The 19,594-nt window shown below is 40.5% G+C and overlaps 1 protein-coding gene across 2 annotated transcripts in view; it reads right to left on the reverse strand.

Annotated features, from left to right (window-relative positions):
- PRKG1 (protein kinase cGMP-dependent 1) overlaps window positions 1–19,594 on the reverse strand; it is a 1,235,615-nt gene that overhangs the window by 654,828 nt on the left and 561,193 nt on the right. The gene's annotated exons all lie outside the window — the stretch shown is intronic.

A 19,594-nucleotide genomic window follows, 5' to 3' on the forward strand; every position in this document is an offset into this window, starting at 1 on the left:
TGGAGAAAGTTCATTTTTGAGGAGCAAAGCAGTCACACTTTAGGACAAAAATAACTGCCACTTTTCCAAGTAGCTGTATCCAAATTGTCCTGTCTGAAATTTATTTTGCAACACTTGCGAGGATCCTATGGAAAAATGCACGTTTCCTTCATGAAGCATGCTACACAGGCAATTTGAGCTGAATGTTAGTCAAGGTTAATTACCAAAAAAAAAAAAAAAGAGAGAGTGCTCTTTTCAAAAAAAAAAAAAAAATGGCAGCAATTCCCAAACTCCATGTACATGCACTGATATGCCAAGTTAAATACAACCTGGGCTGGGAGGAAAGGGAGGTAGCCTGGATCTAATGCAAATGTATGATACCTGCTGTTCTTGGCTAGTCCTGGAGACAGAATCCTCTCCTAGAACTCTATTCGATCATTCGGGCAGGCAGGAGATGGGCCTCACACTGGCCTTGACAATAGGTAGGTATTGATCGTGACACAATGATACAGCGAGTAGGTCTGAGCTATGGTGGAGAAGCACTTGGTCCCTGCTCCCAAAGACTCTTACCTTCTAGCCTGCTGACTGATTAAATACCCAGAAATGGGGAGAGAACTGGTCGACCCCGCCTGTCCATCATGGCAGGCGCAAACAACGTGTTTCATTAACCGCAGCTCCTCAACACACTGTTCAAAAGCAACGGTCTGAAGGCTTTACTCCTGGTTCATCTCATCATTTAATCTTTACAGCAATTCTTGATAGAGAAAAGGCAACAAGAAAACCTTCTTTTACCTCATCTCTAACTTCAATCAGATGAGAAAAAGTCTCTGTTCAGTTTTTCCCGGTTTGAGTCCTTTTCCAAGAGTTTCTCAAGAGTTTTCAGCAAGAGAAATAATGTTTCTTTGCAGACTAGCCTCCTGCTAGAACTGTCCAGTGGCTCATACTACACTAATCAAAATTAGCAAGGCAAATTGGAAGCTTCCCTGGAATGCATTTTTGTCCCCTAATAGGGGGAGTAGAGGTAGTTGAGCTGCTGTTTTTCAATTTGCTTATGATCTTAAAATGGGCCATTAGGTGTGAAATGAAAGCATGTACCTGACCCAATGCAATGCAATCTAATAGAGCTTTCCTGGGCATATTTAATTACGGGGCTCCCTAATCACAAAAGCGGAAATGTTTCTCATAAGTGGACATTTCTGGATCTGTTTTTTTTTTCTAATTGAAAATCAGGCTTTTGGTACGACTGTGTATTGAAATATTCAAAGGGGAAGGAAAGTTGATGTCAGATGAATTTTTACTGAAAGAGGCTTTAGAACCACCCCTTGCAGACTGCCTCTGGTTTGGACATTACAGTCCTGTACAAACTTTGTTATCAGGTGCAACCTTATCTCCTTTACCAGTCTGAACCACTTTCTGCAGGCCTGATGAAGACTCACTCACTCTCTTTTGTTTCCTTTACTTCTAACAAAGCACTAAAACCAGTCGCTGCTTAATGGATATTTACTGAGTAGAAGCATATTATGAGAAGATCCTCAAATATCCAACGTCTAATCTTTCAAATGTGCTAGTTAACTTACAGGGGTTTTCTTCTGTCCAATGACAGAACTGATCTTGAATTTCTTGATAGGTTCTATTAGGTGAGGGGCTTTGATTAGTGGTAGTATAGAAATATTCCATGAATGAACCGAAACCCATTAGTAACCGACAAGTTTTCTGACACAGGGCTGCGGATGTCCTCTCTTTTCTTAGAACTTCAATACAACGACTGTCCCCGCCCCCCACCACCACCACACACACAATACTTTTGCCTGATAATTCCTAGCTATTCGTCAAAACAGTTCAGGCGAGTTTTTCACCGTCCCTTCTGTGTACTTGGATAACACCCATGCACGTTCACTATTGTCAAACCATCTGTCATTCTCAATTTTAAAAAATCAATATCTAGTACACACCCAGTTATTTCAGGCCTGGCAATTACATGGGTCCACACACCCAATACCTATCAATGTTTGGCCCAGAGGAAGTTTGAATAAAGTTTAGAAAAAGTGAACCAAGACACCTCATTTCCTTTTCCCTCCTCTACTTCATACTGGGGAGTTCATGCCACTCCCCGCCCTCATGTCTACACTTTGGGTTTACTGGAGGGGAACTGAAGACAAACACAATTACCTAGAGCTCACCAGCTGCAAAATCAGCCCTACAGTTAATCCACGGGGCCACTCTCTATAAACCTTTGTGGCTTTAGACATCAGCTTCACAACCAGAGTGCCGACAGACAGAATGGCTGAACAGTACTAGAGAGAGAATTGATTTTACTAATTCATGAAACAAGGGCAGCATTTTTATGCTAAGCCATTATTTTCTGGCAAGGAAATCTGTGTCAAAAGAGGAACCTTTTTTCGTGGTGACAGAACAATTTTCTTCGCTGGAATTGAATATTCTCTTCACAACCTAAATGTGTGGAGAATATATGAAAGTAAAAAGAACAATAATGTCCTCTTTAGATGACTTGTGACATCACAACAGATGCCGTGTGGAGTGGAAAGGAAATTAGCCAGAGGGTCCTAAGACTTCAGTTCTGGGTCCACATTTGGCACGTATCCTCTGAGTAGAAAGGGTGATGGGGGATAGCCTCCCCAGGCTGGACTTCCTCGTTTCTGAAAGGAGAACACCCAGAAGGAAAGCTCATTGCTGACCGAGGTTTTTCTGCTCTCCTACTAACATCTGGATTTACAGTTTGACCTCCTGAGTGTGTTTGGGACAGATGCTAAAAATAAAATCATTTCTCCAAATCAGTCACGGCTACATTGATCTGGTCACCACGGAACAGAAGGAAAAACAAAAACTGCAAACACACAGAGCACTTCACGGCTTCGAGAAGGTATCTGACCCGCTCCCCCCCATCAGAAGCAGGGCTGCACCCAAACCGATCCTCTGCAATCTTCACCTCATCCCATTTCTGAGTAATTCCAAGGACAGCTCACAAGGCTACAACATTCTGACTCCTAGAAAATGTCTTTCTTGAATTCAAAGGCCGTAACTCCAAGTTCTACAATTTTCTCTTCTTAGGGTGAATGATAACATTTTTTTTTTCCTTTTGTGACTTAACCATCATTTTGATTTCTTGACTCCAAGTTTTGCACTTGAATGTACGATAGTATTTCCAAAGGGAAAAAGAAAGGCAGGGTGCCCAGCCTCATAAATGCCCATTTTCTACTACAAATAACCCGGAATAAAGTGTCATATTATTCTTTTTGTTACATATTGCAATACGATTCATTTTCCCTCTAGGTAACTCATACCTTTGGCTACGGAAGCTGACCTCCTAGGAGAGGTGTGGGGTTTATTTTGTCTTGTCTTTCTTGGCACCCTCACCAGCAGTAGCTAGAAAAGCGATAAGTACATAGCAGATGATTAACACATTCTTGACAGTTGACTGACACGCTGATAGGGCACCCCACTTCATGAATATCCAGTTAGCAACTCACCAGAAGAATATCATCCCTTTATAGCTGAATAGCAAGGGAGGGTTCTGAGACAAAACAGCTCAACTAGATGATCTCAGATTGAGTTCATATGTTCATACCTCACATACCTAACACCACCAACAAAAACACTTCTATAAAACTGCAATTTAGAATTTATTCAAAAGTCGTGTACATCTACAATATTCATAGCATCATTGGGAACAAAGGGAAATAACTATATTCTCGAGCTACTATCAAAAGATGATTGATACACCTGATGTTATAGATTTCTTAGTCTCCTGACTGAAAGTTCAACTCATATATCTGTTTAGTTGAGCTGCAGCTTGGATGGCACAGGAAAAGGGGCAGATTTTCTGATTACCTTCTTACTAACCAACCACTATAGAGCTGCGCACTTGAATTTCAACCCTTCGTTACTTTTCTCAAATAGTGTTACATACGTTCTTTACAAAGTCTGATTACAGCAAGATTTTTTTTTCCCCAAGAAGAAATCACATATAAATCCTATAAGCAGTACCCCTCGTTAAAAATAGTAAAATCCACTTATATGAGAATACTTTGGATATAAATACCTTGAGAAAAACCAGGGAGTACAGATGTAGACTAGCTTGCTGGTCAGAACCTTCTGAGCACAGGACTGTACGGACTATATCCTGGTCCCTAGCTCAGAACTTGAATCCTTATCTCCAGAACCAGGACTCAGGAAATAGCATTTTAAACTGCAGGTGATCCTTAAATTTCCAAATCTCTGCTCTAGAATAAGTTTCAAGATGCTCTGACCCAGAGGGACAGATGGAGTGAGTAGAATTAAGCCAAACGAGTGGGCAACAGTGCTTTCCAAGATGCACGAAAACCAAAGTATGATGCTAAGGAGAATGTACCCTGTATACTCAACGCTTCAAGCAGTGGGTAGCACCCACTTGAAATCAAAAAATGAATAAATGAACATGTTCTAGTCTCCGTTAAGTTCGTCAAGAAGTAGTCCCTCCGTGATACGACCAATGAACTTTGCACTTAAGTTGATCACCATCTCTGAGTCATCGTGCCTAGTAATGGTTACCTTGGGAAATTACAACAGGACAAGAATCATATATAAAGGAATAATTACAGCAAATGTTCTGGGTCTGTATGAATCCCTATATATTGTGTCCAGTTAGGATGACACGTGAAGAGCCTTAACAGTTAATGGGGACGCTCCTGGGTGGTCTGTGGTTTCTCAAGCAATCCTCAAAAATCATTCTGTGAAGTAGAATGTATTATCATCCCATTTTTCAACTGGGACTGAGGCTCAGACATGTCGTACAACTTGTCTGGATCGAACCCAAAGGTTTCTGGAGCCAGGATTAGTACATCCAACTTACTCAAGGCCACTTCTCTGTACCAAGCTGCCAGTTCATTAGTATTTAAATAAAAAACAAGCTATGTATGCATAAATCTACTACGTGATAGTAATTTCATTACTCTAAACTGCATGCTATTTCATACTTAGAGCAGTACTTTACAAATATTATGCATAATTTTTGAAGATTAATGTATTGGAATTTGATGGCAGAGAAGGGTCTCCAAAGCTTCCCTACTTTATCTTTCCATATAAGGCAAGGATTACCATAGAAATAGGGACTCTCTATGGACTCATTATAATGTATGCATGGCTTTGGACAAAGAGCTAAATTCCTGACACAGAGTGAGGATTCAGTGTTTGAAATGGGTCGTTGGCTTTTCGCAAACTACATAAATACACCTTCAGGAAGATTCAAACTGCGGCTATTCATTACAGATTTCCTTCAGGAAAATTCCCTTGCTGCAGTTCCATTCTTCATTTTTTTTCCTTCTGGAAATGAAGCGCATGGTTTTTATATTGGTCAGAAGTGGAGTTAAATTACAGAAATTTTCTAATTAGGAGAAAGCAGCTCCTCCATCACTCTGAGGACAAAAAGGAGACCTCTGAAAGCAAAGACTTATGAAATGCGCATTGAAGGACAAAGTGAGAACCTTTCCAGTGATTTGGGGGCAGAGTTTGTGAATTAATCGAAGAGCTGACTCTCATATCCATATTTATAAAACACACCACACCTCAATGACTATATTTCTCTTGAGAAATACTTAGTCTATCTCGAGACATGAATAATGATGTAAGTTGAAGAAAAGGGACCATAGGTACATCCTTTTCCTCATGCCTGAAACAGGTGCTAGAAATTTAAATATATTCATTGAATTCCCCTAAGATTAGGAATATATATCATCCACTATCTCTACTTTGTTACTAATATTTAAATTGTTTAAAGAATATGAACATAATGTGGGGAAAATGGCACAAATACTATCCATTATGAGTAAGAAAATTACTTTCTTTATAAACCTGTGCTCAGAGATTCTTTTTTTTTTAAAGATTTATTTACTTTAGAGAGAGAGCATGTGTGTGCTCAAGTGGGAGGAGGGACAGAGGGAGAGAATCTTGAGCAGACCCCACTGCGCGCAGAGCCCTGGGGCGGGGGGCGGGGGGCGGGGGGCGCTCCATCCCACGACCCATGAGATCATGACCTCAGCCAAAATCAAGATTCGGACACTCAACGGACTGAGCCACCCAGGTGCCCCATGTGCTCAGAGATTCTTAGAGTTATTTTTAACAACTTATAACTCTGAACTAAGCAGGGACAGAATGACTTTTCTTGAGAGGCTTTAGCACAGCTTAAGAAAGATTATACTTTAGAAAGCTTCATTAGATATGAAGGGAGAAGAAAAAGGAAATTGTGCCATTGCTTTGGCCAACACACATCGCCCCCTCCACACCCCCACACTCACCATCTCAGACCACCTTACAAAGAAACAAAGAACAAGTTTTCAATCCAACAATCCATTGCTTATTTGGACCCAAAGGCTGGGAACCAATCCCCAGGACACTTTTGCTTTCTTTGCCCTGCCTTCACATTGTAGGGAGCCATTTTGTCATGCGACATGGACCGATTCTCATGGCTAGCCTGACCCATTTCTGTTACTGTCAAAAGAGCCCAAGAGAAACTTTCCTGACTCCCTTGAGATGGCCATTATATTTCCATGTGGGATTGGCAGTACAGACCATTCCTCCAGCAATCAGCGGGACTCCGGTGGTTGTCATCACGAGGGAAAACACTTTTTGTGATCTCTAAATGATGCTAAAGTTAAAGCCCATCCCTCTGTAGACTTACTGCGTGCATTGATCTTACTTCTTTTTCTGGTACACGTACACAAGTGAGGGTGACCTACTATTATGCAACATGTCCATTGCTGGCCTCAAGATAACAACACATCTCAGGCATACCTCTGATGTCCACTTCTTCCTTCTGTCCTCATTCCAATATCTTACTACTATGGGTCCTCATTACCTTTTGCCCAAACAGCTATAGCAGTAATTAGTTTCCTCATTAGTTTCTTCCAATCTGAATCCAACGGCCATCATTTTATACTAACTTTCCAAAACTACAGTTCTGGAATGTCTAAAAGTCTTCAGTGGTTCTCCATAAGCTAACAAGATAAATAATTTGCCACCCTGGCATCCAAGGCATCCACAATTCAAACATCAACCTGTCTTTTCTACTTGCTTTTTATGTCTCTGTTCTGGGTCAGCTGGATACTCACTCTTAGCTGAGTGACACCTTTCCTTTCCCACTGTTCAGGGTGCTTATGCTATTCACTCCGGAGAGCCTGGTCTTCTAACCAAATTCTTTCTCCTTAAATCCTTAATAAAATTAGGTGTCTTCCCTCCTCTGTCTTGAAGCCATGAGACGCTTTGTCTTTTAGAACTCATTACTCACCGTGTCTTGAATTAATGTTAAATGGATGCTTGTCTTACCTAGGAATTCACACGGACAGAAGAAGCTCTCTCTTTTTCCATCTTTGCATTTCCTGATGGATGACAGGTAGATAGTGACTGTGTTGAGTGAGCTGAGATGACCTGGCCATAGTTATAACCTCACCTGCTTTGTTTTCCATGCCATAGGCTTTAATTCCAAGGTTACAGGCAGTAAGAATCAGTATCAAGGTTTAGGAAGGGGTGTGCCTCGTAAGCTACAAAATTTCTGTCCGGTAGAAATAGAATGTGAGTCATACGTATAATCTTAACTTTTCCAGCAATCACATTAAAAGAGAAAAAAAACGTAAACAGATGAATTTTTTAAAAGATTTATTTATTTTAGAGAGAGAGAGAGAGAGAATGAGTGCACACATGAGTGGGGGGAGGGAGAGAATCTTCAAGCAGACTCCCTGCTGAGCATGGAGCCTGGAGCAGGGCTCGATCCTCAGGACCCATGAGATCATGACCTGAGCTGAAACCAAGAGTTGGATGCTTAACCAACTGAGCCACCCAGGTGCCCCTGAAATTTTAATATACATTTTCTTTAAACCATAGTGTCCAAAATATTTAAACATGTAATCAATATAAAATATTCATGAGATGCTGTGTGTGTGTCGGGGGGGGGGTGGGTGTGTATTATGTTCTAAGTCTTTGAAATCTGGTATTTTACACTTATAGTACATCTCAACTGGGACTAGCCGACACTGCAAATGCTCAGTAGCTACAGGTGGCTAACATATTGGATAGTGCAAAAGCTAAAGGATGGATGATCAGAGCATTGATAAATCAATTTTTCATTTAAAAATATATTGTATTCTCTTTTTTTTTCCTCTCCAGACTTCTCTTTAGATATACATATGGTTCTGAATCTTCCTAGGTATTCCGTGGCATATGTAGTAAGTAAATGACTACAGAGGGATTTCCAGAAAGTGGGCAAATATGTGTATGACACAGGCATTACGAAGTTCCCCTATATAAATCTCAGTCATTTGTAGGCAATATTAAAACTACTTTTTTAGTTTTGAATAAATGAAGCAAAGCAACAAATTGGTATCCCTTGAGAAAATGTATGCAAATTAGATCTACATGGGAAACAGATTGTTAGGGTATTGTGTAACTTCACCAAAATGTCTTAACAACATGAATTAGCTATTAAATATTATTCTTTTATAAATGGTACACAGGAGCATAATCCTGTTTTAATCCTCTCAGCTTTATTCTCCTTAACAAACTGCTCTTTAATGAAAGAATGTCAGTGTCAATGAAGGAGAGAATGATCATGAAAAAAAATTCATCTCTTGAATTTTACCGTTGACACTCTGGGTTTTATAATTGATAACATTTATCTGTATCCCACCGCAGGGCGAGAACTTTTTGAAGACACGGACCATAAGTTTTATCAAATGCAGATGTTATTATAATTTTATACTGTACTTGGCTAAAAAGACCCATTCTATCATGGATTATTCTTAGGCTCACTGGAGTAAATCATTCAGTAAGAAAAACTAAGTAATAGAAAATATTAAAATCTCCCCCAAAATACCTGCAAAAACCCTTCTTTGTATTATATTGTTGTTACAGATTTTTTTCAATCCAATAGGGTTATATGATGCTGCAGAGAGTACCTTTAGAGAGCGGAGCCGAAAATTCTGTCTCCACCAATTCTGAGCTGAGCTATCTGGTGCAAGTACTTACCCTTCTCCGAGCCTGTTTCCTCAACACGAAATCTATTTTGGAAGATAACACTTAAGATTAAATGATGAAACATATGGTCATATCGAGTTGAAATTCACCAATCACTCCTCAGCGACTTGGTCTCTCATCCTCAGTCTGCCCCTTCCCATTCCCCCTAGACGCTCCATACACGTTGACTGTTGAATGTTGCCATTCTTGTAATTATTTATGGTTTAAGAGGAGCCCCTGAAAACCAAAGGACTATTCAGATTTGGAAACAAAATAACCAAGAGTAGACGGTCTGGAATGATGATAAACGTGCAAACTTCTGATTCAGTGGGACTCTGACAGTGGAGCTCTGTGGAACTCTGCTATCATTTACCCCAGGCCTTTCCTCTCACTCATTATTCATGCTACAGATGGTGAAAGCTTAATTAAATATTGCATTCATTTTATTTTGTTAAGTTTGTATTTAAAGATTTTATTTATTTATTTATTTACTTGACACACACACAGACAGAGAGAGAGAGAGCACAAGCAGGGGGAGAGGCAGAGGGAGAGGGAGAAGCAGGCTCCCCACTGAGCAGGGAGCCCACCTTAAGACTCGATCCCAGGACCCTGAGATAATGACCTGACCTGAAGGCAGCTGCTTAACCGACTGAACCACCCAGGTGCCCCCTTAAGTTTGTATTTACATTCCTGTTAGTTAGCATACAGTGTAATATTAATTTCAGATGTACAATATAGTGATTCAACACTTCCATACATCACACCATGCTTATAAAACAAGTGCCCTCCTTCATCCCCAGCACCGATTTCACTCATTCCCCCCCCACCTCCCCTCTGCTGACCATCCGTGTGTTCTCAAAAGTTAAGAGTCTGTTTCTTGGTTTTCCTTTCTTTTTCTCCCCCATGCTCATTTGTTTTGTTTATTAAATTCCACATATGAGTGAAATCACATTCCATTGTGTATATATATCACTTCTTTATTCATTCATCATCATTCATCAGTCTATGGACATGGGGGCTGTTTCCATGATTTGGGTATTGTAAATAATGCTGCTATAAACATCAAGGTGCTTGTATCCCCTTGACTTAGTATTTCTGTCTCCTTTGGGTAAATACCTGGTAGTGCAATTGCTGGATCCTAGGGTAGTTCTATTTTTACCCTTTAAAGGAACCTCCATACTGTTTTCCAGAGTGGCTGCATCAGCTTGCATTCCCACCAACAGTGCATGAGGGCTCCCCTTTCTCCTTGTTTGCCAACAAGGAGAAAGGGGAGCCCTGTCGTTTCTTGTGTTGTTGATTTTGGCCATTCTGACAGGTGTGAGGTGGTATCTCATTGTGGTTTTGATTTGCATTTCCCTGATGATGAGGGATGTTGAGCATCTTTTCATGTGTCTGTTGGCCATCTGGATGTCTTCTTTGGAAAAATGTCTTCTGCCCATTTTTTAATTGGATTATTCATGCTTTGGGTGTTGAATTTTATAAGTTCTTTTCATGTTTTGGGTACTAGCCCTTTTTCAGATATGTGATTTGTAAATCTCTTTTCCCATTCCGTAGTGGCCTCTTAGTTTTGTTGATGGTTTCCTTTGCTGTGCAGAAGCTTTTTATCTTGATGAAGTCCCAATAGTTTATTTTTATTCTTGTTTCCCTTTCCTCAGGAGACATTTCTAGAAAGAAGTAGCTACGGCTATGTTGCAATCAATTTTAGATGGTCTTACAAGTTACTCTTTTCTTCGCAACTAGATTTTAAAGTTTTTGAACGTAGCACCCTAGTAGTCTACACTTGGGAGTGCCTATAGGGCCTTGGGTCCAAAGTGGCTCACAAGGTAGGCATTTAAAAACCACTTTAGTTAACTGACATCAACGGAAGAATTCTATTCAAAGGCTACTGTATTGCACTTGGCAAACAAGGTCCACACCACTACAATGAGTAACTCTGAGGTGCAACAGAGTTATTAAAGCAATAATGGAAACTAATTAATTCGTGGAAACTAATTAATTCTCTAACAATACCTGGGAAAAGTTACTTCTGTGTGGAGGAAAAAAGGAAATGAAAGTAATTTGACTACAAATAAGTGCTTAAGTGCTAGAATAGAGTGTGTTCCATGGAATTCCAGTTTCTGCTCTAACTGTAATTTACATCCCATCAAGAGATTTGCAAAGCCTAACTAAACAGAATGTTCATTTCAAACAAGAGAGTGAGAAAAAGTTTCTGTGTTTTACAATATGCCAGACCATTAAATATTGTGAATTAATCCTACAAAACATGAAAGCTTCACTCAACATTTAATTGGGCTTGTGCTCCCTTAGACTATATATACAAACCTTAGGGGCACTTAAGGAATAAGTCATCCTACTCATAGTAAAACTATTTCCTGCCTCAGTTACCACTGATCCAGTAATTGTTTCAAAATTAACTTGACGTTTGCCCATGAAATTTTAAACCACTGAAGACCAGAGTAAATGGTATACTCCGTGCAGCACGTTCCACTTCGGAAAAGCACAACTTTGTCACCCCCCCCACCCTGCTTTATCTACACCTCTCTGTGCTCCTACTTGTAAGTTTGTCTAATACACCTTTATCTCCTCTTTTGTGCCAAAAGGTTGTCTGATCGACTTTGTATCCTTCATAACAAGGAGTACAGTTACCTGGAAACACACACACACGTATTTATGGAAAATTACTAGTGCCTATGATTTCCATACTTATATACTGAGTGCCCAATCAGTGCTGAGCACTGTTCCGGGTGTTGCATATACAACACAAACAAGACTAACTCAACACTTGCCTTCATGATCCTTTATTTCTTATTTGTACTGGGCAGATGATACTGATGGCAGTTGACAATAACTCAATGGTAACCAAATCAGGAAACCAACTTTAGTTATTAAGGGCTGCTGTAAGGTGAGAGAGGTGGATATTTTAAAGAATGACATGTGTTGGGTAAGGTGTACTTTATAAACTGGTTAGGGAAGACCTCTTTGAAGCCAAGATAATGAAACTCAGAAATGACAAGTGAACCATGAGAAGATCTAAGAAAGACCATTCCGTGTGGTAGAAATATTCTGTGCCAGGGCCTTGAGGCAAGGAACAAAAACAAGAATAAGGAGTAAGTGTGGGGATAGCATAAGGGAGCACTAGGTGATGAGAAAGAGCAGAGACATTGAAACTCATAAGTCACTGAAGGGATTGGATCTGAAGGAGGTAACTAACAGGGATTAAGACTGTAGTACCTGAATAAGGTTGTTTAAAAAGGTTTCTCCACCTGCTATGTGAAGACGGAACTGAGGGAATGCCAGCCAGTGGTCTAGGTACAGAAGGCGGTAGTTTGGGTTTGCACAGAATGCCCAGGAGGTGAAGAAAAGGAGATGCACTGAGGATATGTTTTGGTGGACTGGGTTTCACACACTGAGGGAACCAAGGGGAATCAGGGTGATTCTGTGGTTTTGGTCTGCACTGTAGGGCAGAGGATGCTGTTGTTTACTGATGGGGACAAATGAAGAAAGAAACATAAACATCACTATCGAAGACTGCAGTGGTAAATGCCTCTTCAAAGTGATCTTATTATTTCACAGGTAGAAAGAAAGTGAGACTCAGAAAAGTTAAGAAATTGGCCTGAATTCCTACATTTGAGTTGGAATTTGAATAAACTCCCTGATTTTAAAGCCCTTGCCTTTCAAATTCTATTCTTCTGACCCTCTATGCACTCATTTTTGAAAGGATGAAAACCTGAAAGGAGAAGTGTTCAAATTATAAAATGGATCATTGCTGGGGCACCTGGGTGGCTCAGTTGTAAAGTGTCTGCCTTCGGCTCAGGTCATGATCTCAGGGTCCCAGGATCGAGCCCCACATCGGGGGCTCCCTGCTCAGCGGGGAGTCTGCTTCTCCCTCTGTCCCTCCCCCTGCTTGGGTTCCCTCTCTCACTGTCTCTCTCTCTGTCAAATAAATAAAATTCTTTAAAAGAAATATATATTACGTACGAAGATTTCATAAACCACTATATAGAGTGAAGAGCAACTATAGCTTCCACGGAACCTAGATCTTATGTCACTACAGATGAAATAGGTTCAAACACTGGAAAGGTAAAATAAGTGTGATCCTGATCAACCTTATGCAAAGAGTCTGAAAACCAAATGGGAAAGTATGCTGATTTCTCATATTATGAACTCAAAATGATAACATCGCAGGGAATTACCAGCAAATTACCCAGTCTTTGTCTTATAGTTTACTTGTATTTCTAAGCCGCTGGTCTCCATAGCAGAGGTCACAGGTGAACTCCTTTTGGAGCTCTTACAGCAAGAAGAGAGTGCATTTTCTCGGAGAAAAGAATATTATAGTATAGTGATCAGATGTTCCCAGCCAACCCAACTCATTGTTTTCAGTTGCTTTAATTTCAAAACTTACCTGACCAGTTACCTGACTGACTTAATCTCTCAATTTCAAAATGTTACTTCTAGGGAAATATTTGTTCCAAATTCTAAACACCATGATTTTGTGGGCTATTTCAAGGTAGGATCAGCTTGCTCTTTTGAAAAATGTTCCTACTGCTTTGTTGGGGGGAGTGAAGGGTAGATAAAATAGGTACAGTATTAAAGATATTAAAGAAATAGTAGACACACCATCCTGTGTGTCAAGCAGGTGATGATTTAATCATCTCCATCCACTTGGTGTATTTTTTAAAATGCAAAATTAAAAAAAGCCAAAGGGATAAATCCTATTTACAATGAGCTAATTTAGAAGGAGTGTAGTTCTAAAATATACAAAGAGAATGTGGGGCGCCTGAGTGGCTCAGATGGTTAAGCGTCTGCCTTTGGCTCAGGTCATGATCCCAGGGTCCCGGGATCGAGCCCCACATCGGGCCCCTGGCTCAGCGGGGAGCCTGCTACCCCCTCTGCATCTCCCCCTTCTCATGCACTCGCTCTCTCTGTATCTCTGTGCCTCAAATGAATAAATTTAAAATAAATAAATAAATAAAATATACAAAATAAAATATACAAAGATTTTCTATATTTAAAGGGAAATACTGGGCTTCCAGGGTTAATCTCTTTCTTCCTATGAAAGAAAAAAAAATGCTGGTTAAAGATAATAAACTAATGTAGGTAAGTGTTGGACAAAAGCTCAATTCTGTTCCATAAAAATGACACTTGTAAGGCAAGGCAAACGAAAGCAAAATAAACTATTAGGACTACATCAAAATACAAAGCTTTTGCACGGCAAAGAAACCCATCAACAAAATAAAAAGGCAACCTACTGAATGGGAGAAGATACTTGCAAATGATATCTCTGATAAGGGGTTCAGATCCAAACTATATTAAGAGCTTAACACAACAACACCAAAAAGCAAACAATCCAATCAAAAATATGGGCAGAGGATGTGACGAGACATTTTTCCAGAGAAGACGTCCAGATGGCCAACAGACACGTGAAAAGATGCTTAACATCACTCATCATCAGGGACGTACAAACCAAAACCACAATGAGATGTCGTCACCTCACACCTGTCAGAGTGGCTAGTATCAAAACAATAAGAAATAACCAAGTGTTGGCAGGGATGTGGAGAAAACGAAACCCTCGGGCACTGTTGGTGGGAATGCAAACTGGTGCATTCACTGCAGAAAGAGTATGGAGGTTCCCCAAACCGTTAAAAATAGAACTACCATCTGATCTAGCAATTCCACCACTATTTACCCAAAGAAAATAAAAACACTATTTTGAAAAAATCTATGCACCCCTGTGTTTATCGCAGCATTATTTATAATAGCCAAGAGAGGGAAGCAGCCCAAGGGTCCACTGATAGGCAAACAGGTAAGGAAAATGTGATATGTGTGTATGTATACACACATGCACGTGCACACACACACACACACACACACAAACACACAGGAATATTCCACAGCCATAAAAGGATGCCATCATGCCATTTGTGACAACATGGATGGATCTAGAGGGTAAAATGCTAAGTAAAGTAAGTCAAAGTAAAAAGACAACTATCATATGATTTCACTCATTTATGGAATCTCACAAAAATGAATAAACAAACAAAAAGCCGAATCAGACCCACAAATACAGAGAACAAACTGAAGGTCTCCAGAGGAGAGGGGAGTGGGGGATGGGCAAAATGGCTAATGGGAATGTGTCTGATAATTGAAAAGGACTATCCTGATCTCCAGAAAGAATTCTAAGTGTGAAACAAAATCTAAAACAGTAGAATTTCCGAAGCCAATAATCACATTTAAAAATTCAGGCTATTAACTTGGCAAGACTACAGGGTGAAGAGGCAATTTTTATAAGAATTGACACTTACCGATAGTCTAGGTGAATCATGCTTGGACTTATCTATTAGAACCTATCACAAAATTTGAAAGAAACATGGAGAGAAGAGACTAGGGATGAAGGGCACCATATCACTCTTTCAACAACTCTCTAGAAGGGGGGATGTAACAGACTATATAACTCATAAGCCTCTAGATGGTTTTTATATCTTAAAGGTGAACATGATAGAAGAATCCTAAGAAACACCAAATCTGCCCATCTCAATGTGAGCTAATAGTCACTGAAAAAAAAAAAAATTCCAAGTGATTTAGCATCTCCATGAATAAACCAAAGGAGAAAAATCTGGATGTCAACTGAATATATTGAAAGGTAATCCAGGAAGCATGGAACATACACAGGATGGGAACAGAGCAAGTGACCAAAGGTAAAGTGTAGATGAGGCAAATAGAAACGAGCTGTGGAAGCAGAAGAAACACTGCTAATCAAACATAAAAGAAACAAATCCACTGACATCAGGTTTTGAATATTTTTTATAGGAGGGCACAATTTTCCAAGTATCTTACTCTGTCAAGCCTGACAGCTCTCAACATCCACGTGTAAGTGGTAAGAGTGATGGAAATGGGAAAGCTCAAAAGTTCTTATCTATATCCCCTATCAAGATGAAATGTCTAGGAGAGCCTGGGTGGCTCAGTCAGTTAAGCATCCGACGTAGGCTCAGGTCATGATCTTAGGGTCCTGAGATCAAGTCCCACGTCAGGCTCCCCTCTCAGTAGGGAGCCTGCTTCTCCGTCTGCTCCTCCCCCTGCTGTGCTCTCTCTCTCTCTCTCAAATAAAGAAATAAAACGTTAAAAAAAAGATGAAATGTCAATAATGTGCCTGTTTTCCCCTGAATAGTCAGCATTTCAATGGGAGCATCTCACTTAAGGCTTCCATTAACATACAAAAATAAATGCATATAACTGCAGGAAGACCAAACAAAATTAGCGCTATTTCACAGTGGTAAAATAAAATGACTGATCTGAAAGTTCTTTTGTCTTCAAATTTAACCTTTTAATGAAAAACACTAGAGATTATCTGAAACTTTAACATTTTGTCTTAAACTTGTTGGTAGCAAACTTTATAGGATTCAAGCATGATATTTCTATTTTTTAAAAAGGCATCAGATTTTTAAGTGAGCAATATTAAGTGAAACAATAAGGCATCTTCAAATTTGCTAATGCTACAGGATTCCAAATGTTCAGGCTGGAAAATATACCCATCTGATCACAAAGCTACTTAAAGGCAACCTACTGAATGGGAGAAGATACTTGCAAATGATATCTCTGGTAAGGGGTTAATATCCAAACTATATTAAGAGCTTAACACAACAACACCAAAAAGACAGAAGACAACAAACATGAAAATAACTCCAACCTGGGCGGAGCAAGATGGCAGAGGAGGAGACCTGGATTTCGTCTGGTCTCAGGAATTCAGCTGAATAGGGATCAAACCATTCTGAACACCTACGAACTCAACAGGAGATCGAAGAGGAGAGTAGCAACAATTCTCTGAACAGAGAAGCGACCACTTCCTGGAAGGTAGGACGTGCGGAGAAGTGAATCCGAGGCGATATTCGGGAGGATAGACGGCGGGGGAGGGGGCCTCCGTCGGCCGCTTCTGGCAAGTGCTAGAGCCGCGGAGCACAAAATCGGACCTTTTAGAAGTTGGCTCCATGGAGGGATGTCACTCCAGTGGCTAAGCGGGGGGTGGAACCCTCGTGGGACAGTGGGGTCTCAGGACCCTTGGGGTCACAGAAAGACCAGGGGGTGCCTGAGTGTGGCAGAGCTCCCAGGGATCGGAGCGGGGAAGCCGGCTGCAGAGACGGAGCCAAGGCGCAGGCTCTCAGCTCGGGGTGGCCATAAACTGTGATCCGCGGCCCAGTCGGGCCACTGCTCCTCCAGCAGGGACCCAACAAGCGGCAGAGCCGGGGAGACTCCCCTTCATCCCCCAGGAGGAGCTGCACGGGAGCGCAGGGCAGGGATCTGCTGGGTTTGGAGACTCCACGGGGTCGGGTGCCAGACATAGAAACGCTCGGTCACAGGCCGGGTGAGCACGGAGTGCGGCCGGAGACCGGGGACATGGGAGGGATTGCTTTTCTCTGGGGGCGCACTGAGGAGCGGGGCCCCGAGTTCTCGGCTCCTCCAGGCAGAGAGTGGGAGGCCACCATTTTCGCCCTGGTCCTCCAAAGCGGTACCGAGAGCTTGCAGGGAACAAAAGCTCCTGAGAGCAAACCGGAGCAGCTTCCTTAGCCCAGACCGACAAGGGCGGGGCAATTCCGCCTCCGGCAAAGACATTTGGGAACCACGGCAACAGGCCCCTCCCCCAGAAGATCAGCACGAACAGCCAGCAAGCCAAGACCAAGTTTACCGATCAAGGAGAACGGGAGAACTCCAGCGCTAGGGGAATACTGCACATAGAATTCATGGTTATTTTTACCATGATTCATTAGTTTTTCAAACTAGTTATTTAACTTTTTCAAAAAAGTTAATTTTTTAACTGTTTTTTTAATTTCTCTTTTTCCCTTTTTCAACCAACATCTTATCAATCGCTTTTTTTAAAAAAAACATTTTTTATTTTTCATTTTTAGAGTCGTATTTTATCCATTCATAGTAGTTACCCTTATTTTTGGCATATATATATATATATATATATAAGTTGTTCTCTCTTTAAAATTTTGAAATACAGTTTCTTCTAACAGATCAAAATATAGCCTAAATCACTAGTGTATGGCTTTGTTCTAGTCTCCTGCCTGATCACATTCTCTCCTTTTTTTTTAAATCTTCTTTCTTTTCTCAAACAACTTCTTATCGTATCAATTACTTTTATAAAATCTTTTATAATTTTCATCTTTACAGTCATCTTCCATCCCTTCATTGTATCAACCCTTATTTTGTACATATATAAGTCTTTCTTCCTTTAAACTTTTAGGAGGCACTTTTTTCTAGCAGACCAAAATATGTCCAAAATCTAGTGTGTGGCACTGATCTATGCACTAGCCTGATCCTATTTGATCATATTCTGCTTTTTTCGTGTTGTTCTGTTTTTGTTTTTAATCTTTTAATTTTTGTTTTTCTTCTTCTTTCTTTCTTTTCTCTTTCTTTTTTCTTTCTTTCCCTTTCTTTTCCCCTGGTTTCAGATCTTTTCTGATTTGTACTGAGTATATTTGCTGGGGACGTTGTTAACCTGTTACCATTTTGTTCTCTCATTCATCTTTTCTCCTCTGGACAAAATGACAAGATGAAAAAAATCACCTCAGCAAAAAGAACAAGAGATAGTACTGACAGCCAGGGACCTACTCAATACGGACATTAGTACGATGTTGGACCTAGAGTTCAGAATCATGACTTTAAAGATAATACCTGGGCTTGAAAAAAGCGTGGAAGTTATTAGAGAAACCCTTTCTGGAGAAATAAAAGAACTAAAATCTAACCAAGTCGAAATCAAAAAGGCTATTCATGAGGTTCAATAAAAAATGGGGGCACTAACTGCTAGGATAAATGAGGCAGAAGAGAGAATCAGCGATATACAAGACCAAATGATGGAAAATAAAGAGGCTGAGAAAAAGAGAGAGAAACAACTACAGGATCGAGAGGGCAGAATTCGAGACATAAGCGATACGATAAGACGAAACAACATTAGAGTAATTGGGATCCCAGAAGAAGAAGAGAGAGAGAGAGGGGCAGAAGGTATATTGGAGCAAATAATAGCAGACAACTTCCCTAATGTGAGAAAGGAAACAGGCATCAAAATCCAGGAGGCACAGAGAACCCCTCTCAAAATCGGTGAAAATAGGTCAACACCCCGACATCTAATAGTAAAACTTACGAGTCTCAGAGACAATGAGAAAACCCTGAAAGCAGCTCGGGAGAAGAGATATGTAACCTACAATGGTAGAAATATTAGATTGGCAACAGACCTACCCACAGAGACCTGGCAGGCCAGAAAGGACTGGCAAGATATCTTCAGAGCACTAAACGAGAAAAATATGCAGCCAAGAATACTATATCCAGCTAGGCTGTCATTGAAAATAGAAGGAGAGGTAAAAAGCTTCCAGGACAAACAAAAACTAAAGGAATTTGCAAACACGAAACCAGCCCTCCAAGAAATATTGAAAGGGGTCCTCTAAGCAAAGAGAGAGACTAAAAGCAGCATAGATCAAAAAGGAACAGAGACAATATAGAGTAATAGTCACCTTACAGGCAATACAATGGCACTAAATTCATACCTTTCAATAGTTACCCTGAATGTAAATGGGCTAAACGCCCCAATCAAAAGACACAGGCTATCACATTGGATTAAAAAACA

This window comes from Callorhinus ursinus, unplaced genomic scaffold (assembly GCF_003265705.2).
Source record: "Callorhinus ursinus isolate GAN/ISIS: 27379988/994484 unplaced genomic scaffold, GSC_fseal_2.0 scaffold32, whole genome shotgun sequence".
NCBI lineage: Eukaryota > Metazoa > Chordata > Mammalia > Carnivora > Otariidae > Callorhinus > Callorhinus ursinus.